At 42.3% G+C, this 27296-nt stretch overlaps 1 pseudogene; it reads left to right on the top strand.

Moving 5' to 3' along the window:
- Window positions 1–3104: 3104 nt before the first annotated feature.
- LOC111837226 (uncharacterized) lies at window positions 3105–14579 on the top strand (annotated as a pseudogene).
- Window positions 14580–27296: the final 12717 nt, after the last annotated feature.

Below are 27296 nucleotides of genomic sequence, written 5' to 3'. Positions count from 1 at the left end.
AACAGGCGGTTTTGGACCTGCCCTCGCCCTTTGCATGTTAGCATCCCGTTCTGCCTCCAACTCCAAAGCCCTAATGCGTAAGATTTGGGCTTGGCAGTCCTGTTTCTTAATCTCCAGTTCGGTTTCTCGGAGTCGAATTGTGAGGAGAATCTCCTCCTTAGACGAGCCGGGACTTCCGGGATCCATGCGAACCCCTGGCACCGAGCCTTCTGCTTCCGCCGACGCAGGAGACCGGTGTGGGCAAGGTGCAACACCCGAAAGTTCACCTGGCTCGGGCAGAATACCTTGCATGACTAATTCGTCGTGCAGGACCCGCTTAATTTCCTGCTTCGACGCACAGATCGGAATCCTGACGTTGAAAAACCCCGCAATGGCTACTAGGTCAGCTTTCCTGCAAGATTCAAAGTGTTCCTGCGTGGGGTTCAGGGTAAACTCGAGCAGGTCAAAGGTAGCCATACTGCAATCCCAAGTACACCAACTATCCCCACTATAATCAATCCGCCAAGCAAAACCGAAAGTACACAGAAGGACAACACAGAGGAACGAAGATATCCCAGACAGGAATATCCCGGACGAGCCCCCAATTCTGTTACGACCCTGTCTAGGGGTTAGGGTGTAACAGAGGAAGGGAATGGGGAAAGGGGAACGAGGGGAACACAGGGTGTGGTGTACAAGGGAACACACGTGGACAAAGGGGATATTTTTATAGTTTTTTATATTTTATTCACGCAAGACAGACAGAACAAATGGTTTAGTGCAAAAAGACTCAGGAGTGATTATCGCCAAAATAAGAAACAAAACCCACTTGTCCAACACAACCCAATTCTAGCTTAACTAAGTGTAAAACCAAACAACAAGTGATACTCCTAACTCCCTATCCAAAAACAGTCACAAAAACTTCCAAACAAAACCGGCAATCACTCCCTAAGCACCAAACAATCACAAATCCTACACATACACAGCACACAGCAAAGCGTCAAAGTTTAAGGGGCGCGCGAAGACGTAAACCAAAAACAAGCAAAAGATCGATAACCAGAAAAGCAAGCAAAACCGGGCGAAAGTACAGAAAGGGGTAAGGCAAAGAATCGTAAGTCAGGGAAATCAAAAAGTCATACACAAATATCAAAACCAAGAAAACAATCCAATAATAATCAAGTAATGAGCTAAGCTCTCGAAGTGTCTCTCTGTCCGGCTTTTATCCCTCTCCGGACGGACGTGACGAGGTCGGGCTGGGCCGGAAACGAAGGCGGGGTCCGGAGGTAGGGGTGGAGCCAGGCCAGGTCGTGGGCATTGTCGTGGGCGGAGTTCGGATGTGGAGGCGGAGTAAAAACAGCGGCACGTAACACATGTCACTAGTCACAAGTACCAGCGAAAAAACTGGCCATCAACCTGACCATACATATACAAACATCACATTATAGGGGGTAGACAGCTCAGGAAGACGGGGGATATAGGAAGAACAGAGAAAACAGAATTACATGAGGAGAGAGGAGGAGAATTAAAAAACAGCCCCCAGACTGTACTCCAGTAGAGAGTACAATGTAGGAACAGAAAAAAACACCTCAGCAACATAAGCACATGGTCACTACACCTTACAACATAAAAAGTCGTGACTCGCAACAGGGGAGGGAAATGGGGATGTGGAGATAGTCCAGCATAGACAAACAGCCATCCGGTCCTGCAGCCAAATCCAGCGCCGGTCACAGACTTGCCTGTTCACGCTGGGGGTATGAAGCAGCGAAGGCGTGGGTTGGGGGGAGGGTGCAGTGAGTGCGTATCTGTACGTATGTATATGTGTGTGTGTGTATCCAGGTGTCCTTGGGATTGGGGGAGAGGAATGCAAGAGAGTCTCACTGCCTTGTTCTTCCAGGGGAGTTGTTGAATTAAGTAGCAGCTTTGGCCAAGGCCAGTGCTGATTAGGGGGGAGCCGAAAGCAGATAGAATAGGGTTGTTTGGGTTTTCAGGCGAGAAGCTGTAATTTCGCAACTACTGTAATGTCCACGCTGGTCTCCGCCATCCAAAATCCTTTGCAAAGCCGTGAGCTTCTCCGTGATGTTATCCAATTTGCAATCTATAACCACAGTCTGAGTGCCAACAGCTCTGCCAACTCCGTCATCCCGGCCAGCCTAGTGGGGCTTTGAGCAGCTGTCACCGTTTTCTTCAATTTTTCGATAAACCAGGGCAATGCCTAATCCAATCAGCATAATACCTGTAATCATGGTTCCAAATAGGTAGATATCTTCGATGTCCTCCACGGAAAGAGCTGCCAGACACACGACCCTCCACTTCTCCCATCCATCCATCATGTAGCCAGCTGCATACGTTCCTGCAGGACGAGAAGATGATGTCAATTGTGTTGAGAGACCAGCTGATCAAATCCATGATTTTCTTAGTTTTGAAGAGCAGGGCTGAGAGAGTCTCTCAAGTATAAGACAGTAGACTGGACGAGACGAGAAGAGCAAAGCAGGGAAGATAAGGGGAGAGAGAGGGAGAGAAGTGCGTCCGCCTCCGCTGAGAGCTGAAGAAGAAGTAGTTATTAACTATATAATATTTATGCTCAGATACATCAAAAGCATACTTTCAAGATTTATCATTCTCTCAGTCTACCACCTCTGAAAATCCTTTAATAACTGACAAGACTCAAATGTAAATCAAACCATAATAATAATAATAATAGGAACTAGGGAACTGTGCTTGGTCCAGGCTACTTTGCAACAATATCCTCCAAAGAGGCTGAACCCGTCACTCGCACCGATGACCATTTTGGCCCCTCAGGGAGTTCTTACCTTTGGGGAGGTAAAGCCGGTTTCTGAGTCTGACTAATGCAAGCAATTGGAGCTAATGGCAGACAATGAGCCTGTGGCATACAGGAGGTGCAATCCCCAAACCACTTCCTCCTGCACCTTTCTTGGCTCCTTCTTCCCCTGGTCAAGCCAGTGAATCCTCACGTGCCCAGGCTGCTGGACAGTCTCAAAGCTCTCGAAGGATTCTCCCGATGCAATTGTACTGCTTAGCCCACTTGCCCAGGACCTGCCGACAATAACGACTCTGGAGATGATAGAAGTGTTTCTTTTCTATATTAATGAAAGAAAACATGATAGAAGATGAGGCACATCTGCGTTGTGCTGAAAAGGACAGTGCAGCATTCCACTCCAGAGGAGGCTGCTCCGCTCGCCAACTCTCCACTGCCCGCCGCTGTTCCTCTCATCAGCTCCAGTAGTGGAAAGGAGCAGAAGTGCCTACTGGAGGTCCCCATGGCTGCCTCATCATCCGGCCTAGTGCCTCTGGCCTCCTGTCCCGAACCTGACACTGAGCTAGTACTACAGGCTCCTGACCCAAACAGAGCCACATTCCCTGTAGGCTCCTCGCTGCTATATCCCATTGGCGTCCTCAGTTCTGGTCCTTCTGGCCCTTCCAGCTCCACCAGTTCCTTAATGCTGTCTGGTTCTGCCTGTGCCTTGGCACCCTCTGGACCTGTAGATTGCTCAACACCCCCCAGCCATGTTAGTCTATGTTAGCCCTTGACTCCTGTACCCTTGAGGGGTTTTGCCTCTCCAGGGCACATGCTCTGGAGAGCCTATCCTCCACATCAATTATTTTGTCTTCTAGGGTCCAGAAGATACCCAGTTTTGTCGATTCACCCATATGTTTCAGTGACCTGTCCCACCAGTATTTTCCACTTAATGCTACCCTGGTCGAGGAGACTCTTCGCAGACACCATGTCCCCAACAAGATTAACAACCTCATCTTGGACTACTACAACAATTTCCAGATGAGAATGACCTCCGGGTCCTTTATATCTGGGTGGCATAGGCTTGAGAAGGGAATTATTACTGGTTGCACCATCTCAGTATCCCTTTTCACCCTTGCCATGAACATGGTGATGAAATCTGCAGAGGTGGAGTGTCGCGGGCCACTGACCAAGTCTGGAGTGCGGCAGCCACCTATCAGAGCTTACATGGATGACCTGACTGTGATGACTTCATCAGTCCCTGAGAGCAGGTGGATCTTATGAGGGCTGGAGAGTCTCATGTCATGAGTTTCAAGCCAGCAAAGTCAAGGTCCCTGGTCTTGAAGAGGGGGAATGTTACGGATAAGTTCCGATTTAAGATTTCTGAGACCACCATTCCAACACTGTCGGAAAAGCCAGTCAAGAGTTTAGGGAAACTCTTCGACTGTAGCTTGAAGGACACAGCTGCCATCCACAAAACCCGTGAGGATTTAGGAGTCTGGCTTACCAAGGTTGATAAATCTGGTTTGCCTGGTCGTTTTAAGGCTTGGATTTACCAGCATGCCATTCTTCCCAGGGTTTTGTGGCCACTGTTACTGTATGACGTCCCAATGTCAACGGTGGAAGCTCTGGAGAAGATGATCAGCAGTTATCTGCGTAGGTGGCTTGGTTTTCCGAGGAGTCTGAGTAGCGCTGCCCTGTACGGGACCACAAACACTCTTCAGCTCCCTTTCAGTGGCCTCTCTGAAGAGTTTGTGGTGACACGGACAAGAGAGGCCATGCAGTACAGAGACTCCAGGGACCCCAAAGTGGCAGCAGCGGGCATTGAGGTCCACACAGGCAGGAAGTGGAGCACTGCCAGAGAGCTACAGGTGGCAGAGGCACGGCTGAGACAGAAGGCCCTTGTCAGGACGGTGGCAAGAGGGCGATCAGGCCTGGGCTTCTTCCGAAGTAGTCAGGTTTGCACAGCCAAAGGAAAGGAGCGACAACATCTTCTCCAGGAGGAAGTGCATGCAGGTGTAGAGGAAGTGAGAAGCAGCAAGATGGTGGAACTCAGACAGCAGGGAGCCTAGACAAGGTGGGAGAACATGCAGCAGTGGAAGGTATCATGGGCAGATCTGTGGCGGGCAGATAGCCACCGAATTTGTTTCCTGGTCCATGCTGTGTATGACACCTTGCCTAGCCCTGCAAACCTTCACACCTGGGGCAAGAGTGAGACACCTTCCTGCCCCCTGTGTGCTGGAAGAGGATCCCTTCAATACCTCCTTAGCAGCTGCCCCAAGGCCCTGGCCGATGGGCGTTATCGTTGGTGCCATGACCAGGTGCGTAATGCCATCTTCTTCCAAAAAGCTGGAGAGAAGCCCCATTCCCGCCCACAGATGCGTGTAGGGCGGCTGTCCACAGCCTCAGATTGGCAGTTGAGAGTGGACCTTGGGAAACAGCTAAAGGTCCCCGAACACATCACTCAGACAAGACTGCGCCCAGACTTGCTTATCTACTCAGACACCACCAAGCAGGTTATCATGTGGGAGCTAACTGTGCCGTGGGAAGAGCACATGGAGGAGGCGCATGAGAGGAAGTTGGCAAAGTACGAAGACATGGTGGAGGAGTGTAGAGGCCAGGATTGGCGGGCTTCCTGTGAGCCAATTGAAGTGGGCTGCCGGGGGTTTGCTGGCCGGTCATTATGTAGAGCTCTGGTAGGTCTTGGAGTAACCGGAGCTGTCAAGAGGGGAGCCATACGTTCCATCACTGAAGCTGCAGAAAAAGCCACGCAGTGGAGCACATGGGTAAGTGCTGCTGGGATGCAATCCGGGACTTGATCAATCCCAGATGGGTCACCTATGTGTGAGGGGGTCTGATGTTGAAAGACCCGAAACCCCCAATGACCCCGGGAACATCACTGATGATGCATCCTAGAGATGAATTTAAATTCCTGGTTCCCTGTCCTATTCACACTTCTGTCCCCATGGTACTCCTACCTATCTGTCCTCACTGGTTATGTCTTGTCCTGTCTGTCCCTGTGTCATACTTTCCCTCTTTTCCCCAGTTCCCCGTTAATGTCTGTGTCTGTGAAGTCTGCCCTGGTGTGTATGGAGTCCATTTGGATTTCCATTGCATTCCGTCCGGTTTAGTCCTATGTCTAATGTTTATTCATATCTAGTCTGCATCCCTGCCATGTTGCCTGGTCAGTCCTGAGTCATGTTCTGGTTGTTTTGTCTCCCCCAAGGTCCTTGGTCTGCATGTGCCCTATTGTCAGCGTTCTAGCCCCTCATGTCAGTCCCACTGTTCAGTTCAGCTTGTTCTGTGTCCCTCTGATGTCTGGTCTCATGTCCCACATTGGTGCCCACCTAGGGATATGCCCCGTTCCATCTGGTTTTGTCCTGCTTGGTCTTGTTTGGTGCCTTGTCCCCTTGTTGATCCCTGTGTTGGGTACCCAGGGTCCCCTCCCTGCCCTGACCCTGTTGAGCCATGCCTGGGGTTTGTTAGTCTCACCTTATGTTCCTGCCCCCTAGTTAATTACTCCCAGCTGTCGTGTGTTAGACCTTGTGTGACTTAAATACACAAGTGCTCCCAAGTCCTGTGCCCGCTAGTCTAGTCATTGTTGCTTGTCCGTGCTTCTGGTCCTGTTTTGCTTCCCTGAATGAAGTCCCCTTCATGGGGTTTTCCTGGAAGACGCTGCATTGTGGGTTGTCCCTCCCCTGCCTGATGTGACAACTGGTCACACTGTCCAAAGGAATAGATTTCTGCATTTATTTATGCGAAGACCCAAGTTTGTCAAGTATGAATTAATTATTGAAATATTAAATCAGGTAAGCAAGCTGAATATCAACTGCTAGGTTTTCTTTCATTAATATAGAAAAGAAACACTTCAAACGTGGACCTGCTAAGTTTGCGCTTTAGTGAGAGACAGGCCTGTTTATTTCAAAGCAATGTAATATTTAGTAAATGTCAAAACGTATTTAAATATCTACAGGACAGCAATACATCAACCCTATTATAATCTAAAAATAGATTTTAATAATGGGATTAAGCAAATGTCACATGTGCATCGACCCATGTGAATGGACTGTCTGAAATAATAGAGAGAAAAGGTAAGTGTCCCTAAGAGTTTTCCTAGAATTGCTCGTCCATTAGAAGAACAAGCTTGGAGTCTGTCAGAAAAGGCCAAGACAAGGTGCACCCAGACAATACACTCATAGAATACAGACAGGGCAACCTGGAAGCAGCAATTCCCCTAAATTGCATATCTAAGCATCTTACTGTCACTGGCACAGTGTTTCTTTTGCAATTAATTTAAAAATCATTTTACTGATTTTTAAACCACTTAATGGTTTAGTACATTCATACAGTGCATATCACTGAATGTCTAACATACTATGATACAAATTGAGTTGAAAGATACTGGTCTACTAAACATATTTAGTGGTGAAACTTGATGAAAGAAGGGCTTTTTTTTGGTAGCAAAGACATTCAGTATTTGCTTTACAAAAAACATCTGAAAATGCATTGGTTTACATTAGTCTTTAACTGTAACTTTTATGTATCTATTAATTTGAGCCATTTTTAGTTACCATTCTGTTTCTTCTTTTGTTTTTATCTTCAGTGTAATCTGTGATGTAATTCCTGTTAAATATTTTATTCATTTTGTGCCTTTCAATGTTTTTCTTTTTATCCTTCTTTTGAATTTGAATAAATATTTTATTTATTCAATCTTTTTGCATGTATGAAATGTGATATATATATATATATATATATATATATATATATATATATATATATTATTGTTGTTGTTGTGGTTGTTGTTTGATTAGATTTCATTGTTTTTATAGGTTGACAGACATTTTCATTGTTTCTATTTCTTAACAACTTATCATTTTTAGCTTGTTTTTTTTTTGCTTGGCTAACAGCTAAAATACTCAAAATACAGTATGGCTGCATAAACTCTGGGGACTGAATGTCCAAAGTGGAATTGTAAATCGCAGTCTTTGCTGTTTCTGCTATGATGCCAGTGAAAAATACAGGACAGTTAAATGGGCCAAGGATGAGTCAGCAGCACAATGGGAAGAGGGGAGGAGGCGTACAAAACAGCCTCGCTCTTTGAGCTCATGCAGCTGGAGTACACTTGGGTTGAGCTTGGAATCAAATTTCTGCTGAGAATTAATCTCCACTGAGAGTTAATATCCTTTGGTCAATAACCTTGAGTTCAATCACTGTCAAGTACTTATGTTTCACTGTTTATAATTTGTGAATTTATGACCAATTTAAAGGAATTTAAAGGAACACAGATATGTATTCTGGCAATAGAATTATGGAATTATGTGATATTTTTGTATGCTGTAACCCTTACATTAAAAACAGACGATTCTTCTATGTGTAGTCATTGTAATATTAACCATGAAACAACTGACTTTCAAGAACAGCTGGCTAAAATATCTACAATGTATAATAATGGGCTTATTTAAAAAAATGTTTTTTTTACTATTGAAAGTGGGAAAATGGAAGCCTTTGAAGCAGGATTGCCAACTCTGGTGTGACACTCATGCTTTCAGACAAGAAAAAAGCAAATCTCTATTATTGATTTGTAATATTATTACAAATATTACTGATTTTATTGATTCTTGATTAATGATTTAGAATACAGTTTTGTTACCTTCTGTTCTTGCAATTGCAATTTTGGATCTGATCAAGGGTACATATTTAGGTGTAGATTTTCATCCATATAATGTTTTTGTGAGGTGGTAATAAGATCCATCAAAGACGAAATTGGGCAAATAGAGTAAATAATAATAAATAGATTGAAGATAAGCCTCTAATCATCTCATCCTTCTGTTTGCAGTCACTAAGTGCTGTTCCCTCAGTTTTGTTGCGATTAGTGTCAAAATTTGATCTGCTCCAGAGCGTCAACCTTACAACATGTTTTGGGTTATTGTGCTAACAGGATCAAATGTCTTAAGCTGCCCCTTTTTTGCTATTACTATGCAGTGCTACTTCTGGTTTGGGGTGGTCTGTCTCATAATTTGATCACTTCCAGTTTGTCACCCATACTGTGTGCCTGAAAAGTTTGGAAAAACATTCGTACAATACTTTTAAAGTTACTGTGTTCACAAGACTGTCTTCCACAGGTGCCGTTTCCTTCCTTAGCCGCCACTTATCCCTTCATTTTTGGTATATATTTGGTTTATATTTACATCAATTTAATATTTTTCTCAAAGTAGCAATAACATCTATGAAATATTTTTTGACTTATCGCATTCACAAGGTCAAATGTTGTCTGCTTTCATCCTTGCTTTTGCTGCCACTAAGGAGCATTGCTTCAATTTTGAGTGATCTGTCACAAAAGTTTAAGAGTTCCAGTATGGCACCCATGCAAAGTCTCTGCAAAGTTTGAAATAGATCCATCTAGCAGTTTTTGAGTTATCACCTTAAATACCAATGTGTCTGAAGCAACAGAGATGGTGGTGACAGACTGGTTCTAAAACCATATGTATTCCTGTATTCCCTGAAGTCAAGAGAATACACTGACAACATATGAATCATTACAGTACTTTTAAAGAAATGTAAGCCAATCTAAGCTCTCATTCCCGCACATAAGGAGGCTGGCGCTGCTGCTCTTTCTCATGACATAGCAGTGTCACACTGTGCACCAGTGGTCTTTCTTCCCCTGAGAGGAAAACAGGGAGTCAAAGCAGAAAACCCCACACCAAAGCAGGCTGCTGGCTACTGGCTAATTGACCTGAGGTAATTCTCTTTGACTTTCCTTTTGAATAAAGCATGCAGTCTCTGTAAAGACTGCAGATTAAAGGTTTACGAAATGTCTATGTACAAATACCACCCCCGCCAAAAAAAAAAAAACAACAACAAAAGATTTTAAACTAAACCTGTTAAAGTCCATTGTTTGTTTAGACAGAATAAGATGTAAAATGTCATATGTTTTGTTTTGGATTGTGTTAAGTAATTATGTCTATCATTAAAAAGACAGTCAATGTAAAATCCCTATTGCAATTGTATGAGGTGATTTAGGGCTTTGGTGATTTTCAGCATTTTATTTCAGCCTTTGCACAGTAATCTCCACTGCAGTTATCAATCACTATTCTCTGAATAGCATAAGTAAATGGCTAAAATTACCTAACATCTGTACTGACCCTGTTACTCCACACAACTCTCAGAGCTGCAGTTCATTTGTCCTTATTGCCAATTGATATATCTGGGATTTATCTGGCTTTTGGTTTTACTATAATATTTATTTTTCTTTTGATTAACTGTGCATGAATAGAAAAGGACATAAACTAAGGAAATGGGAGGGGGTACTGTTTTTTTATAAAAAATATATCAAAATGTTATCTCATTTTGATTAGCCGCTATCTATTATTTACAAAAGGCAAGAAATGTACAATGTATCATGCCTTTGATGTGATGGCTTGGGGAAATCTATGAAGTCAGATTTGTCTGCAAAGAATCAATATGTGTGGGCAAAATGTTTCTGTTGCCATCTGTGGGTCATTGAGTGTAACTGCACATATGTGTAAACACAAATTTAAAATCTTCTGACTAAGGGATAAATACTAAAGCTTAGAGCATTGCTTCCCAAACTTTTCAGGCCATGGGGCGGCAGGCGGGGGGTACCTGAATATAGTTATAATGGATACAATTTATGGACATTGACTGAAATCGCGTGACCCCACTTTGGGAACCACTCACTTAGCGTGTTGGTTACTTTAATTAGGATACACATTTTTTCTAATTAACAACACACAAGCCCCTAAAAAAGCCCATCAGAACCAAGGCCTCACACAGCTTCTCTGCTGCAAACTCATTTCTTTCACAGAATACACTCTTTTTTTCATGATTTTTTCATGGTCTTATTTTTTTCTGAATTTAAAGCCATTTTTTGCAATCAAGTCAAATTATTTTCAATTATGCCAAGTTTGAATTGAATCCTTCTGATAAAGTCACTCAACATAAGCAGCTCTTGGGTTATGATTAAGTATGTGTGTTTTATTATAGCTCAGCGGGGCAGGGTAAGAACTACCAAGCTTCTTAGATGTAATGCAGTTATATTTCAGACTACAATGACAAATGGCTCAGATGGAGCCACGAATATGAACTACATCCTCATTTTGCAGGTACTAAAGCCTGTAATTTGTCCATATACATGTACAGTATGGGTAGAACCAAGAGAGCCAAAGTGTAAGAGAAGCCTTGAAGTAGGCAGATTAAAAACACTGGAAGGTCACATGAGTTTCAGATCTTGGAAGCAGAAAAGAGACTCTATGGCCATAGTTTGGTTCATCCATTTGCATTGGCTTAACTACTTGGCTTCCAAGATACAAAATCAGTTCTCTGGAATTAGGAGTAGTTTATAATATTTAGGGTTACACTAACACATGTGCATTCCATGGCAAACATGACACAATTCTGACATTCATTATTTACTACATAAATACACATATTAATGTACAGTACACTATTTACAGATTGCAGATTGCATTGTGCGGTGCAAGGCATGCCAGTTAACTGCATAATCGGTCCTACCAAATAACACCACGGCATCACATTGCCCCCACCTAAAGGATCACCCATCTCTGGTGTCCCTCAGATCCACAACAAAGTCCCACAAGCATAGGGTAAGTCAGCATTGTTATGGATGGACCTTTACAATGATTCAATCTCCAGGGTCCCAGACGTATGTGCCTTTTCAGGGGTGTCCTCATCCATGGCTGCTGCAGGGGGGTCAGATCGGACCAGGGGGTGACATGGGGCCAGATGATCCATGTGGAGGACCAGAGTCTTTTCTGACTTAGGCAGCCACAGGTGATAGATGACATCAAGAAGATACACGAGGATCTCTCCCAGTCCTCCTCAATGACTGTCCACCTTGGGTGACCGCCCCTTCTGGCCGAAGGGACACCACACCCAAACTGGGTCTCCGATGTTAAAGTCCTGCTCGCGGCTGCGTGCATCTATTGGACAGTCGCTGGACCTGGTGTTGCCTGCCGGTAACGCTTTGCTTAAAGGCCATGTTTTTAGTAATTTATAAATACATTAACAACAAATAATAATGCATTCATAACAGAGCATGTGAGCGGAGCGTGAGCGAGTAGCGGAGCGGGCAGAATTTGGTCAGAGCGCCAAGCGGTTTTTTAATTAAGGCTGGAGCGGTCGCTTTGTCTCGCTCCAATTTCGCTCCGATACCGCTCACACTACAATTCTGAGGCGTGCCCAAATCTACCCAGAATTCATCTGTACAATTATCAAGACTGTTACACAAATTGGCCGAAATGGAATTCACTTTGGAATCACTTTTCTCAGAAACATGAGTGTGCTACGCGAACAAGCGGAAGCCAGAGCAAAACGCGTGCAAGTTTTATATGGTTGTAGCATATCAAGTCTATAAAGTAAATTAAAGTCTAAAAGCCTATAAAGTAAATATTGGTAATCAAATAAATTCGTTTTGTCATTCAAAGTAGGTCTAATAAGATTTTTTTTTAATTTCACGTAACGTAAATTTTTATTTTAGAGACGTGCTGCATCAACAGAAAAAAATTGAGGAATTTAAAACGTGTCTGTATATTCTTTAGGCTATTAAGCCCACTGATTCCTTTATTTTTAAGCCTATTTTTGTGTGGAATGCCATTTCCAAACCTGTCCGTTGTTGCCGATAGGTTGCTTAAAAATAAATATTTTCTGTTCTGACTGGCAATGTTGTCGTTGCTCATATTTCTTTATGACATAAGGCTTCGGTTTAAGGTGACATTTGTTAGGCATGCAGATTATTTGTCCCTCTTTTAAATTGGAGCGAGCGTGGAGCGATTTGACTGGAGCGGGAGGACGTTTTAGTGGAGCGAGGAGCGGTGTTGAGCGGAGCGGCTTAGTGCGAATTAGAGCGGAGGAGCGGGCGGAGCCAACAGCCTCGTGAGCGAGGAGCGGAAATTCTCACCGCTCCGCTCCGCTCACATGCTCTGATTCATAAGCCATTATAAACATGGCTATAAATATTCATCAAAAAGCATAACACTTTACAACCACCTGTATTATGCATTATGAATGCTTTATGAAGCTCTCATCTACAGTATAATGCCTTTACAATGCATTATATTCAGCAGTATAAGCATTAAGGATGCTTTTATTCTTCATTATCAAGGTATCCATAGTGGAGAATACATGAGAGCTTTATAAGGCAGTTCTTCGGGCCTTGAAGCTCTTGCAGCACACCGAAGCAGCAGAAGAACTTCACTATGAGTTTCTCGGTTGTGGTCACTGCACTATGATTTGGAACCATGTATATCTTGGGACACTTGCTAAAGCAATCCACAGCCACGAGCATGTAGCAGTTCCCGGTATCCCATCTCAATATAATTAACTACTTACTGCCTGGGCCCCTTCTGGGCAGATCACACGTCGCAGGAATGCACAAACAGCTCAGTGTCCTGGCTGACACTGAACCAATAGAAGTAGCAACATAGTTTCTGCAGTTTTTGCCGCTCCAAAGTGCCTGGCTAGTGTACCACCCTCAGGACCATGGGACTGAAGCTATTGGGGCACCAGCAGCAGGTGCTTGTTGCCATCTAGGGGCCACCAGTGCCAGTACAGCAATCTGCTGTGCTCCCGGCTCTCCACAGTGAGTAGAGAGCCTTGATCTCCAGGTGGAGTATGGAGACCTCCCTCTACTCTGGTTACCTCCAGCTAACCCCTGACTTGGGTCAGCAATGGATCATTCACATGCTTCACTCGCAGCCAGTGGTGACTGATGGCCTCCCGTTGCTCATCACTGATGTCCTGCTGCAGCACTGCTGCTACTGCAGTGCACCTCTGGCTGGACCTCAAAGTCATAGCCCTCGAGGGCCTTCACCCCACGCACCAGCATTCCAGCTGGTCCTCAAGGTTGTGGAAGCTTCAGAGCCAGGTGAGGTATGCATGGTTGGTGTGCAGCTGGAAGCACCGCCCGCCAAGGTAGGGATGGAAATGATGACAGGCTTTGACAACAGCCAAGAGTTTGCTGCTGGTCACGCAGTAGTTTTGTTCAGGGTGACTTAGCCTCCGGCTGAAGTACAGGTATCCCTTGATTAACACAGTTTTGTTTAATGTGAGATATGATTAGCACAATTATATTTATTACAACCATTCTTTTATCTATGCAGTAAAAATTTTGATTAACGTGATCCCGAAACTCCTGCAAATGCCTCAGTCAATACATCAGTTGTGTAACATGAGGCAAAGGGTATAACAATCTCACTTCGTCAATACACAGTCAGTGCATTGAAAGCACCTTTGGTTACTAAGTCTATTGTAAACCTATTGTTTTCAATATACTTTAAAAATATTAACTATGTCTAAGAATAAGAGTGATTTGAAAGTGGCAAGTGAAAAAATAAATGGAAGACATTTAACTTGACATAACCAAAAGGTTTAAATGTGGCAAGAGTAAAAGTAAGCTTGGAAGAGAGATAGGCTTTAAAGAGTCAACAGTACAGACTATTCCTTACAAGATTATCAAATTATGTACTTCATATATTACACATACTTAATTATATTGAGATCAATTAGTAGTGGATCAATAAAATTTTTTACGATTGATATATTTGATTAACACAATTCCAATTAACGCTGTGACATTCAGGAATTACTCATGTTAGTCAAGATCCTGTAGGCCACCACCGTCATGCCCTGTGGCCCTGCCAACAACAGTACTGTGCCAAGCCCCTTGTTGGATGTTCAGGATGAAGAAGAGTGCCGGGTCAAGGGCCTCGGTCAGTGCCCTCTGGAGGCGGTTGGAGCAACAGTCCTCAGTACTCTCAAAGAGCTGCCCCCTTTCTGTAAGGAGGTGAAGTTCCTTATGACCAATCAGTAACATGTAGCCAGTCCCAGAAAGTTGCAGAGCCCAGCATCACTTTGTGGGATGGTCCAGTTCTTCATTCAGTGTTGTAGTTATTTGTAATATTGTTAACATATTTACTGGACGTAAAAGTAAAATCACTAACAGTTGCAGAAAACTTCAACAAAGCCCTGTTATAGAGGTCCTATAATAGTTATTGAGGTTAGCATTAGATTAAAAGTTATTAAAAATGAACAGAAAAATATGAATTGCTGGAGAGATTATCACATTTTGACAACCAACTCCACATGCAATGATTAAGTCTATAATTGAGGCACTGTGTAGCTCACCAGGTTATACTGTGGTTATTTTCTTCTGGTGGTATTCAGCAATATTCTGGTCTAAATGACGGTGCAACTTATAAGATGCCCCATTGTAAATAAAATGCATTTGTCACATACAGACAGACTCAGAACAATGGGAAAACCACTGTGTATGGCAGAACATTATAACCTAAATTTCCACAGTAAGAATGTATCAGTATCTGATTTATTTCAGTGACAAGAAGTACAAGTCATAAAGCATTTCAAGCACAGGGACCACATTTTGCCACCACTTCAGGCATTTTAAGAGCAGCAATAGGCACTATTTATCACCTGGATGAAGAGAACAACTGACATGGAACAGGGTGTGTCATGTGACCTGTTCATGTGGCATGGTTATATAGGAGAGAATTGTCGTACAGCTACATTCTGGTCTTGGTCAGATGTGCAATGTGAAGAGCAATACTGAATATTTACTCCTTGCAGGTGAGCAAGGAATACATGCATCTAAAAATGTGTGAGCAAGAGACTTAGAGAACAAAGAGAGATACTGGATATGTCAAGTATTATGTGGATTACAGGTTTTGAAGCAGAAGCCTTATTTTATCCATTGAAATTTACTTCCACTTTGGAATTTCATGTCTTTCTTTAAATTGATTACTTGTGAATGGATTCTTGTAATGGTAAATTGAAAAGGGAATGGGAAATTGCATTCAAATAAGACATGCTATTTTACATGCTGATTGGTGGCAGAAATTTTTTAGGGACATAAAAATACATGTGGACTTCCTCGGAGGCTCATTTTTCTTTGAGGCTTAGAACTTGACAACTTTTCCCTTTGATCATTATAAGGCTTCTTTCCTTCTTTTTAGTTTTCTTTTTTGAAAGAAATAACAGGCAATGGGTCACATGCCCAAAGTCGGCTGTCCACCATTGGCTAATGGCTGTTTCCATGACAATGCTGCCTGGTATGCCTCTTTTGGAAAATTTAAACAGTAATGGGTGGGGGGGGGTGAATTGCCTCTAATCTTGTTATTTCACATTTTTGCACTATTCCAGGCAAAGACAGGCTGAAATTGATCATAAAAGGCAATAGATACTGTAAAAGAATATCTGTCTGTGAAAAGCATTCACCTACCGTAATCTCTAGCGTCATATGTAAAACAACATCAATGCTTAAATATTGTAATTTAATTACACTTCTGTGATTAAAAATCCATTAACACTGTGGGGAGGCAGCCAAGCAAACAACAAACTTTCTTGCAGTGCTACCTTGATGCTGGAATCTGCTTGCTGGGCAATGATCCAGCCTTTATTCTGCATGGGAGTTTTGACCCAGCTTCCATTCAAGTCTAATTACTGAACCCATTAGATTTGGCAGCACTGCCAGGTTATGCAGCTGTAGTCCGCATTCCCTGTACTTTATATAATAACAGGAGGCTTAACACTCCAAAAGAGTTTCTCAACCCTAAAGAAATGATCACTTTGTCTTCAAAAGCAAGTCTGTGATTGAAAACGTAATTTTCTACGGCAGCATTTCCTGAAGCCATTTATTCCATGGCTCTTATATTGGGCACCCTCGGGCTTAAGATTGATTTTCCTGCAGAGGACGCTTCACCCTCCTTTTACAGTAACTGGTGATGGAAGTGTTGAGGGGGTGTTAGGTCTCATTACAGAAGCAGCCATGACCTTAAGCCGCATGCTGCTATGTGTTCTGCTGGGTCCATTGGCTACGTGAGATTATTTTAGTGGAAAATGTTCAGTTTGTTGAGTTTTGTTACTGGCTTACTTAAATCTTAATATTGTTAAGAATCTTCAGAATTGGGATTTATGCATTAATTTACCCATGTGAGTTTAGAGACTGAAGATAAAAAGAGACCAAATGGGAAGCAGGAAGTATGATTTGCAAACTCATGTGGGATGTTTAATGAATGGTTGAAGGAGTAATGTAACTTATTGTCAATAGCCGCTTGCCCTATGCAGGGCAAGTGGAGCCTATCCCAGAAGCTATGGGCACAAGGCAGGGAATAACCCAGGACAAGACACCAAACCCTGGTCCCAGAGATGTAGGACAACAGTGCTAACCACTGCACCACTCTGCCACCCCTGAGTGCACCCAGTGGCCCCAAGGACACTCCACTGACCTTTGGGTGAACGAAGTGTCAATGATAGAATATCGACAAACCAGCTGCTCCCTCTACTGTATGTCTTGCCACCCCCCAAAAATTTTTTTCAGTTGCTAAAAGTGTACTCATAAAAATGCAATCGCAACTACGTCAATAAGCTGCTCAAATCATTGACACAAACTGGACAGTGAAATCTAACTGTAAATGCAATCTTAGGTCCTGCAAAAACTTAGTTGCAGCACTGTGCTACAATGTGCACGCGGTAGAGAGCTGACAGAGCAAGCCTGCTTGTGTGCTCATGCAGAGGAGAGGAGCCACCGAGCTGAGCTGCATCTTAAGGTGGAGTCCGAACTTCCATGTTTGAAGTTTAACCAAACATACAAACTTAAGTGAGTTCAATTAGTAATGAATGTAATATATGCTAAATTAGCAATGTATAGCTTGTATGCTAATGGAAATTCCATTACTGTAATGTAGGCTACCAAAATCCGTTCTGCACAGTTTTTTGCATGAACACTGATCTGTTTATCCTGTTGTCAATTATTAAGATAAACTTGGGAAAGTGTGTATTACAGTTTTTCTTGATTGCGTTGGCACATTTCATGAAGCATACCTAATGTTCTCAAAAGGATAAGAGCATTTCTCAAAACATTTCATGCATACAACAAAGCACTATGTGTCGTGCCACATGTATCATTATCCATCTGTGCTGCTGAGTGTGTTCTGTGCCCATGGGCGTAAATTAAGGGGGGGGGGGTTGCAGCCCCCCCAATAAATCAATACCAGCTAATACAACCCCCCCAATAATCATGTCTCCCCCATAATGGGTGGAGACCTCAACCCCCCCCCCCCAATGTTCCAGCCAAAGTTACGCCCTTGCCTGTGCCGTGTATTCCTGCCTGATCCTCATCTTCCCATTTTGACCCCTTGATTTTGTCCAGTCTATGTTGTGGTTTCTATAAAGCCCCTTTTGGTTTCCCCCGAGGCCTGCCTTCGCCTCTGTCCTTGCCCATGTTATGACACTATGGTTTAGCTACAAAAGCCTGTACTTACCCAAAACAATTGTCTCAAAAGCAAATAATTCCACCAATGAATTGGTGCCACCACAATCAAAAGTACGGATTAGTAACTCAACAGCATGAATTATAACTCGAGCGCACAGATTACAAACTCGAGCACATAAATTACTACGAGATAATATTTTTTTCTACCATGTCATCTAAGGGGCTCCATACATATGAACAGTACAGCTGCAGCTTCTGGCAGTGAGACATAGGTGTTTGTGTCTTTAAGAAGAGCGGGTGATGTCATCGTCATGTGCTATGCACAGTAAATGCACTGTGAACCTCTGTGCTAGGAGCTCATGATTAAACAATATGTACGTAGATACTATAGTCTGATATGGACTAATTGGCAACATTTAAAGCTTTTATCTATAATGCATTATAGGTACCTTCATAATACCTTTGTCAGGGATCCAGGCGGCTCGGGCGCAAGAATGTGGCATAGTGCAAACAGAAAAGGTGGACAACCCTCTTGCGGCTCAAAGAGACAAACGGGGATTTATTAAACAAAACAGAAAACACTACAAACACAACAAAACCAAAATGACCACGAGAGGTCAAAAACTAAAGGGGATAAACAAAAATGAAATAACAAAAACTGGGCAGGTGAGCAGAATACACATCTAACCTCACAAACATCTTAATACAATCAACGAACCACTAGGGAACAGATCAGAAGCAGGGACTTAAATACAGAAACCAAAACTGGGTAATAAGACTAACACAGGACAGGTGAGACTAATTAACAGAGACCAGGAAAACAAGGCACAGATGAAAATAATAAACTCAAAGGAACAAAACAGGGAAACTAAGAACTAACCAAGGAAACAGGGAAACAGAAGCCAACACTAGGGAATTAAAAACAGTTAAAGACACAAGCAGGGGCACAAGGAACAAAACCAACTACAAAATCAGACACAAGAACTAGAGAAACTCAAATGAACATTAGGGAGCAAAATACAAAAACAGAGGAGGCAGGATTCAAACACAGGACAAGGATCACAGGCAACCACATGCTCAACACATTGAGGTAACAGGGGAGAACAAAGACAGGGGATGACCAGCAACGCCTGCTGGCCAAACGGGGAAGGGACATAGAGTGGGACCACAGGGACTGACCCTGACAACCTTATAATGGTTGGTATAAGAATTAATAAAACATTACAACATCATCTCTTGACAATCATATGGCATTAGAGTGTTGATTATAATACTTCCTAAGCGCCAATGAAGCTCTCATCTATAATTGATTATAGATACCTTCATAATGCATTTTAATGGTCAGTAGTATTAGTAGTTTATTTATATAGTGCCCTTCTCAGACAAAGGTCAAAGAGCGCTGAACAACAGTCCAATAAAAAATGGAACAAAACTAACAAAACACAGACATTACTAATAAAAATATAAAAAAACCAGAAACTACTCAGTATTAGAATTAAGGATGGTTTACACTGCATTTTGAAGGTAACTACAGTGAGCCTCATAAAGCATTCATAATGCATAATAAAGATGGTGATAATGTTTTATGAATGTGTTCATTGATTCTTATAGACAGATCATTCATAGAAAGTGTTACCCAAATCATTACTACTTAATTATTACTAAATGATTACAAATGATTAAGAGTTTGTAAATGATTTGTTCATTATAAATTACAGACTTCTAAATGTCTTATTGAGGTTCTGTAAATGATTAGTTAATGTTTAACTAAAGGCTTATACATGTTTATAACTGAACATTATTATGAAGTGTTACCAATAAGCTCTACGGTATAAGAAGGATGAAATAAGAGTTTTGTTATGGCACAGGCAGGGAAATGGTGATGATCCACTTGTGGCTCCAAGAAACAACAGGGGTTTATTGGGGAAATGAAAATGAACACTGGGTACAAATGACAAAAATAACAGGACCACGAGGGGTCAGGAATAAAAAGGGGAAAACACTCCAAATTGAACTACAAAATAGGCCCACACAGGAAAACAAGTAATACAGAGCCCAGAATAAGCGAAACAGCCAGAGTAACATTCACAGAACAAAGCACACAATGACAGGCTATAGAACTGAGCGGGGGCAGGCACTTAAATACAATAGGCGGCTGGGCTAAGGAGAGGGGCAAGGTGTGGAACATTATACAATCAACCAATCACAGAGGGCACAGGACACCAACCACTGTACTTAGAAAACACAAAGCACATACAGGGAAGACTACACTAAGATAACCAGGAACAAAAATACAAACAGGACTAGAAGAGAACAGGACATAAGTGTGGCAAACCTAGGACAGGGAACCAAATGGAAAGTCAAACAGAACAAAGCCAGTAAAACAAAATAAGAGATGAAGCGAGCCTCCAACCCATGACCAGAGGGGCAAGAGTCTCTGAGCCACACACTTCACCCACTGAGCTATGCAGCCGTCCAAGGCCCAGGGAAAACACACTAGGGCAGAGGTGGCCAATCTTATCCGCAAAGGGCCGCTGTGTGTGCGGGTTTTCGCTGCAGCTCCCTAATCATATTACTAATTAGAGGACTGATTGGCTGAGGAGTCCTCACACCTGGGTTTGAACAGCTGACCTAAAGGTTACCCTAAAAACCTGCTCTTTGCGGATAAGATTGGCCACCGCTGCACTAGGGGCTTAGGCACACTGGGACTGAAGGGCAAGAGACTGGGAGGAGGACAGGATAACCAGCAACACCTGCTGGGTAAACAGGAAGGAGACACAAAGGCCAGGGTCAGACGGTACAAACCGTTACATAATTTTCTATGTGTAACCGGGTCATAGTAATGCTGCATGGTTAAGTGGTAGCATTAACGGGTGGTGTCTCCTTTAAGAGCCCGCGAACTACCGCGATACTGTTTGGTGTTCGGTAGTTGCAAACCGTACTGCATTCTGGGCATATTGAGGCTAACGGTGAGACTGCGGGCGACCTGAGGCAGGTGTCTACAGGAATCGGATTTAATCCTCGGGTGAGTTTATGTACTTTTTAATAAAAACAGGGAAATAGTAATCTAAATAAAGTCTCATCCAGGAAGATTTAATTATATGAGCTAGTTTGACTGAAATGGTGGCGAGTTAGAAATACTGAAGTGACATGTGGATAACACGTGTGGAAATCTGTGCGTTAGGAATACATTTTTACCTAGGTAGATGCAGTATTTGCTTAGGTTGTGAAATGCGTGAAATGTTACGGCCGGTAAAATGTACCAAGGAAATCATATTTCATAAATAAGTGTATGCCATGATGGTCCTTTTAGCCACGAGTAGAGGCCTGGTGCAGAGGACTCGTGTCAGAGCTGTAACAGATGTGATTTGTGGGTAAGTGGAGGAAAAGTTTTAAATGGGTAATTGAGAATGTATACAAATTGTATGGATGTATGCATAAGTGTACGGTGGTGATGTAATGTGTTTTTTTGGTTTTCTATTTTTTCAGTATCACCACCACTGTTTTTGTTGGTTTTATGGGTTTTGGTTACCATTTCCAGTTAATGTGAATACTGGACCGGGTATGTGTGTTTGACCTGTAGTCTGTACGGTCATACATTTGATTTTATTTGGATGGAAAATTTATGTTTCCGTTAGCCTTATACCTCCACAATTTTGGGTATAACAGAGAGCACTAGCTATGGATATTTTGTGTTAATTTTCTTTTATGTAAATAAAATGTAAAAATCCCTTTTTGGATTCTATCAGAAAAAGACCCCAAAATTGTATTTGTTGGTTGTGTGTCCACCTTTGCCCACCAACATATGTCCATAATAGGGCAGTGTAACTGCACTCCTCTACATATGCACACCAGGCACTGGGGCCAGCTCCATATAAAGTGTGAGTGCTTTAAGCAGAATGGCACTAGAACACTGATCTGTGATTGTGAGGGATAATTCAGGAGAAATTATGAGAGGTAATGTGTCTGGTTTTTTATCTGCTCCTTGGACATTAGCATTTTAAGACCATGTAACATATCCTAACCTTCAGCAAAATGTAGTGTGGAAAATGGGCAAAAAATTTTTTTTTTGGAGCAGTGAGCTGACACGTGACATTTAATAAATATATAGTGCAGGTTTATTCAAACTGTAGGGCGTGCCCCCCTAGGAGGGGGGGTGGGGAGAGACAACTGTGGGAAACTGAACTATTTTGAAATTGCAACCTTCAGAAATATCAAAGATAATGTGAACACATTGCATACCAGTACACATATATCTTACTTTCTTATGCCCTCCACCCCTTCTGGGGTATGGGCCGCCAAAGGTAGATCTCCAGAGGTTTCTGTCCTGGGCCATTCTTTCTAGGTGACTCCAGGTGTAGCCCATCCTTGTGATGTCTGCCTCGAGGTCACGTCGCCAGGTGTTTCTTGGACGGTCTCTCTTCCGCTTGCCTTGGGGGTTCCATCTGAGAGCCTGTCTGGTAATGCTGGTTTGCGGCTTGCGTAGGATGTGCCCTATCCATCCCCATCTTCTCTTCCAGATTTCTGCTTCTACTGAAGTTTGGCAGGTCCTTCCCCATAGGTTGGTGTCACTGATGGTGTCTGGCCAGTGAATGTGGAGAATCTTTCTGAGACAGGTGTTGATGAATGTCTGGATTCTTCGGGTGGTGATTTTGGTTTGTTTCGGCCCCGTACAACAATACTGACTTCACATTGGCGTTGAACAGACGGATCTTGGTGGTCAAGGTCATTTCTCTGGAAGCCCAGATGTTCTTGAGCTGGATGAAGGCGGCTCTTGCTTTGCCGATCCTTGCCTTGACGTGACTACCAGTACACGATAACTAAATTAATAAAAATGTGTAAAATATAAAATAGACAGGCACCACATACTGAAAGCATCAAACTTATTCGATTAGTAACGTAATGAAAATTTATGGTGGGAAAGTTGCTCAGTCAATGCTCACATACACTGTACTTGGGGGAACCATGGAGAAGTTTCAAGCTGTTAATAGTGATGGCAAAGTAATGCCTAAAACGATAAGAAACAGAGAAGGGCTTCCGAGCTGTCATCGCCGTGGACCGGCTCTACGTGGATGGACAGCTCTACCGCGACCCCAACACCACTCCCTGGTTATATTAGCGCCACTCCAGATAAGAACCCATTATATTTTTCTTCTTTTCTCTAATCCTCTTCCATTAACATCTAGCTAGCTTATACAAGTTAATTTGCTAATTTAATGTTATGTCATAACAAATACACTACCGTCAGTCTCCGCAGCGCTACAGTGCTAACAATGTTTTCATTTCTCTGTTTCTCACTTATACCCTTACTCGCGTGCCCCTTTGTATGTCTTTTTCTTTTCTCCCTGCTTTCACTGCACCGATCACCTGCTTTAAATTTCTACTCAGTCACACACAACACCCTCGATCTTTACACATCTGCACGGCACGACCATGTACATATGTACTCAGCATCAACACAACCACTCCGACCTCATAGTGCACACAGACATATAGGATACACACACACACAAGCGCTTACACGCTCGCTCATATCTCACTCATTTGCAAGTGCAATATTAGCTACACACACACGTCTATGGGCACACAAGGCTTTGTTTCATGGAATGTGCATGGAGCTGGCTCCAGAGAGAAGAGGTTAAAAATGTTTAGCCAGCTTAAAAAACTACAGGCAGACATTGTTTGACTCATAGACCTGCCACAGCTACAGATGAACTTAAAACACCTGAGTTTCCTAATGTGTTCTCAGGCTGTTATAACTCTAGGCAAAGGGGGGTAGCAATTTTAATACATAAAAATGTTAATTTCACAGTACTCAACACAATTGTAGATCCAGAGGGTAGATTTATAAACATTAAATTATCTATACTTAACAAAAATTTATGTATTGTTAGTATATATGGTCCAAATGTTGATAACCCTTCATTTTTCCACATTCTCTTTACCGCACTCTCTGAACACCTAGATAGCGCACTTGTTCTTGGGGGCGACCTCAACTTCGCACTAAATAAAGAAATAGACAGGCTCAGTACAGCTGCTCAGCGCAATTGGGAATCCATGAATATAGTTAAGCAGTACATGAGCGACTTTGGACTTCGCGATGCATGGCGTTCTCTTCACCCCAATCGTAGGGAATATACTTTCTTCTCACACATCCATCACTCGTACTCCCGTCTGGATTATTTCCTAGTCAGCAGCTCACTGCTGAGTGACATTTCAGACACTGAGATACACCCTATAGCTGTCAGCGATCATGCTCCTGTATCTTTAACCCTAATAAATAAGAAGGCCATTCCACCAAGTATAAACTGGAAATTTAATACATCATTGCTTAAAGATGGAGATTTTATTAACAATTTCAAAAAAGAGTGGGCTTTATATTTAGACTATAATGACTTGCCTGGAACATCAGCATCTGTTCTCTGGGAAGCAGGCAAAGCGGTAATGAGAGGTAAAATAATCTCATTCTCATCACATAAAAAGAAAAGAGAAAACAAGTGTATTCAGAAATTAGAAGAAACCATCAAATCCTTAGAAGAAGCCTATGTATCATCCCAGGAACAGGAAATGCTGAACAAAATACATAAAGCGAAATTAGAATTAAATAATATTATTAATAAAAAAAACTCAATTCTTAGCACAAAGACTTCGCTGGCAAAATTATGAACATGGTAACAAATCAGGGAAATTTCTAGCTAACCAGTTAAAAATAAATAAAGGGAAAAAAACTGTATGTGCTGTTAAAGACTTAACTGGGTATACAGTATATGACCCTGAAAGAATAAACAACACTTTCAGAGACTTTTACAAATCTTTATACTCACCACAGATAAACCCATCTAAAGACGAAATTGATCAGTTTCTTGATAGTATAACCCTTCCGAAATTATCAGACAATCAAGTGATGGCACTGGATTCTCCGCTGACACCAAGTGAACTCCAGGAAGCTTTGAACAGTATGCCCAATAATAAGGCTCCAGGCCCCGATGGATTTCCAGTAGAATTCTATAAAGAATTCTGGACAATTCTGTCACAAACATTCTACAGAATGTTGCAGGAAACCAAGGAAAATGGTAGACTACCACCAAATATGAATTATGCCAACATTAGTCTCTTGCTAAAACCAGGCAAAGACCCTATATTGCCTACCAACTATCATCCAATATCCCTTATTAATGTTGACCTTAAAATAATCTGCAAAGCTCTTTCAAAAAGAATAGAGAAGATAACCCCTCTCATAATTCATCCTGACCAAACTGGTTTCATAAAAGGGAGGCACTCATCAACAAACACACGTAGATTACTCAATCTGATAGACTATTCATGCAATAAAAACCTTCAAATTATAATGCAGAAAAAGCATTCGATAGAGTTAACTGGATTTTTTTTATTTGCAGCGTTACACAAATTTGGTTTTGGAAACACTTTCATAAACTGGTTAAAAATATTATATATGTCACGGATGCGGGCGGCTCGGGTGCGGGGATGTGGCATCGGGCACAAAAAGGGTGGATGACCCACTAGCGGCTCCAGGAACAGAAAGGGGTTTAGTAAATAAAACAGAAAACAGTACAAACACAAAACCAAAAGGACCACGAGGGTCACAAACTAAAGGGGGTAATTAAAGACTTAATATCACAAAAAAACAAAAACTGGGAAGGTAAACAGAATACAGACCTAACCAAACTAACAAAGCTTAGACAAGCAACATCAATGAACCACTGGGGAACTGAACAGAAGCAGGAATTAAAATACTAAGGGGTAACGAGACTAACACAAGGCAGGAGAGGCTAATTAACAAAGACCAGGAAAATGGGGCAGAGGTGAAACTAATAAACTCAAAGGAACTAAAAACAGGGAAACTAAGAACTAACCAAGGAATCAGAAACCAACACTGGGGAATTACAGACAGGTAAAGACAAGCAGGGCCACAAGGAACAAAACAAAAACCAACTACAAAATCAAACACAAGAACTAGAGAAACTCAAATGAAACACTAGGGATCAAAAATATAAAAACAGAGGAGGTGGGATTCAAACACAGGACAAGGATCACAACCAACCACATGCTCAACACATTGAGCCATGTAGCCTGACAGGAAGCTGGTGGGAACAAAAGATGACATGAAGAACGGGATGACCAACAACACCTGTTGGCCAAACGGGGAAGGGACACAGTAGGACCACAGGGGCTGACCCTGACAATATAGATCCCTAACAGCATGTGTTAGGACAAATGACCAAACATCCTCCAGCTTCTGTCTCAAGAGGGGCACCAGGCAGGGATGCCCTCTCTCCCCCTCACCATTTGCAATTTTTATTGAACCACTAGCAGCAGCAATTAGACAGGCTATAGTGATTGCATTAAATGCAAGAATGTAGAACATAAGGTCAGTCTTTATGCGGATGATGTCTTTTTCTCCAGCATTCACAAACCACTTTCTCTGAGGTAATTACATTAATAAACTCTTTCTCAAGAGTCTCAGATTATTCGATAAACTGGTTAAAATCTACAGTTCTTCCAATTAACTGCTCCTTTCAGAATTTTTCCTCCACTCCACTGCAATCCAGAGATATTAAATATTTAGGTATTAATGTTTCACCTCGGCTGGCAGATTTAACTAAATTAAACCACATCTCACTTTTAAAGAAGGTAGCTCGGATGATCTGGTTAGATGGAAGTCCCTACCCATATCACTCATAGGAACGGTCACCTCAATAAAAATGATGATTTTGCCAAGAATTTATTATTTATTTGCAATGATCCCGAGCAAACCATCACCTGACTGGTTTAGATCTCTGGATTCCACCATCTCTAAATTCCCTTGGAAAGATAAACCCCCGCGTATTAGCTTAAAAACGCTGCAAAGGACCAAGGACAAAGGAGGACTAGATCTGCCTAACTTTCACCACTACTTTCATCAAAACATCTCAGGGTGGCTAAAATATACCCTCTTAGATGAACCTTGGCTAGACGTAGAACATGCACTATGCAATGATATAGAGATTTCGGATCTACTATTCATTAGCTCAAACATCAAACGACACAAATGCTTCAAAAGCATCAGTATCAGCTCATCTCTGACAGCATGGTGGGAGTTTCTAAAAACGACTGAGTCTTCATTAATCCCATGCAAACGTACTCCCATCTGGAACAACCCTGATGTACTACTAAACAATAATATGATAAATTTCCCAGATTGGAGTTGTAAAGGTATTAAATACTTGGAACATATATTTGAAGAAATAGACTTTATCCCCTTTAACATATTAGTTAAAAGATATGGGATTAACAAGAATA

The sequence above is a fragment of the Paramormyrops kingsleyae genome, chromosome 25 (genome assembly GCF_048594095.1).
Source record: "Paramormyrops kingsleyae isolate MSU_618 chromosome 25, PKINGS_0.4, whole genome shotgun sequence".
Classification (NCBI taxonomy): Eukaryota; Metazoa; Chordata; class Actinopteri; order Osteoglossiformes; family Mormyridae; genus Paramormyrops; species Paramormyrops kingsleyae.
Note: the sequence above shows the minus strand (reverse complement) of the source record. Positions and strands in the feature narration are given on the sequence as shown.